Consider the following 2073-nt stretch of genomic DNA (forward strand, 5'->3'; position numbering starts at 1 on the left):
AAATTTTTGTAGATTCTTAGAGCCAACCTGAGGACAATTGCTGGGAAACAAAATCTCAAGGGATTGAGAAAATACTCCTGAAAATGGTAATTCTGCACCCTGCTTTATGCATTACAATTAAATGAGAAGACTTAAGTGGGTTACATAAAATTCATTGGTGATCGATTAGGAAGGGAGAGAAAGAAAGGGGGGGAAAACCTCCGAAATTGTATAAGAAGTAGTGGTAGACACATACTTCTTTTACATAGGTGGGTACAGAATAGTTAACAGTCTACAATTAACATGATAAAATAACAATGAGGGGATCTGTGGTCTCCACTCTGCTTTGAGGGGTCTGAAAAAGAGAAATTACATTGTTTTTGCCAAGAGATGTTTATCAAGTATGTTATTCCAGAGGCAAAAAGACAACAGACAGGCTTAGTTAAGGTGAAGATTGACCTTTGTTAGGTAGGACATGACTACCAGCCTTGAACAGCCTTTAGTTAAAAAGCTTTAATTTCAGATCATCCTATGCGGTTACTTTAGGTTATGCAGGCCTCCCCTGAGCTTGTGAGGTTTAGTATGTGGCCCCTTTTTGTCCACATAATCAACATTTAATAGACCCACAACAAAGATCAAGAAATATATTACCATGAAACAATTATTACTAGCATTATAATTTAATATAAATAAATGGCCAACAATGTGCTAGTCATTATATAAAATTAAATATTTAATATAAGACTTACGTTCTTCTCTTTTGAGTTATTCATTAGTAAAATATATTTCCCTAGGAAAATCTATTTGAATTTGCTCTTTGTTTAACATTGCATAGAATGTCATTCCTTCCATAGTTTTAAGGTATAACAATACCATATAATTATATTTACCCAATTCAAACTCACAATATTTTACTTCCCATTTTATGTGATGATCAATAGAGAAAAGATCCAGCTATGAGACTGGGACCATTTGAGGATGCTTACGTGTAATGAAATACAATTGTTTGGCCTGTCAGCTTTTGTTTCTTGGCCCTTCTAGTCAAAATCTGCACAACCTCACAGATGATAAATTTTAGCCTGAGGCCAAAAGGGAAATTCACAAGGAAACAATGATCTCTTTTGATCTTAAAACTGTTCTTTTACCAAGTGTGTAAACAGATATGGTTTTTCACTCTCTGTATCAGGAGATGGTAAAGGCGTCTTACTTTATGTAGTAATGATAGAACAAAACCTTTCAGTGCTGCCTCCTTTATAATTCACAGTGGCTTTGAAGAATTCAAGACTTGGGTTAAATGAAAACACTTCAGTATTGCCTTACTAACTCTTCCAGCAAAAATCTACACAGACAACAGAACACACCGCAGCTGCATGCTAATACATAAATTTTAATGGGATGGAAATCAAATAAAAAGGATATATTTCAAAACTGGCAAAATAATAAACTGATAGTGTTAGGTAGGAAGTTAGACATGAGCAGCTGGGGTGGGGCCTGCCCTGGGATCCTGACAGGGGTCAGACCAACATTACCTTCAGAGCCCCCTGCCCTATGGGCAATCCAGCAGCCAGAACACCTCCAGTGGGCAGGTTGGGAACCACCAGATTCTTGGCCCAAGCTCAGAGGAAAAAGGCATGACCTCAAAGCGACCTTACTAGGGCCCTGGACTAATGATAATAAAATTTGCATTGCAGTTTTGACCCTCGCTGCCCCTCCCCCCATGGGTTTTTCTGTATGCATGATGGGTAAGAGCATGTGCAGAGGAATATAGTTATAGAACCCTTTTCTGTCAATCATCCCTGAATGCAAATGAAAGTGTCCATGCAGAAAATCCCTCATTTAAACCTCAAAACCCAGGAGTTCTGAGTCATTGTCTCTCTTGATTGGCCCGCTCCTCCCTTGGAGAGTATCTTCAATAAATCCCACTTTGCTTTACTTTCATTTTCCTTGGCCTTTAAATCTTTTCTGCAGCAACGAGAAGAACTGAGGCCCTGCCTGTAACCCCAATTGATAACAATAGCTTAATTTTAGAAAGACTAAAGAAGTGTAAAAATAATAAATAATTTTATTCAAAAAGGCACAAAGCACCAATAATTT

The sequence above is a fragment of the Myotis davidii genome, unplaced genomic scaffold (assembly GCF_000327345.1).
Source record: "Myotis davidii unplaced genomic scaffold, ASM32734v1 scaffold225, whole genome shotgun sequence".
NCBI lineage: Eukaryota > Metazoa > Chordata > Mammalia > Chiroptera > Vespertilionidae > Myotis > Myotis davidii.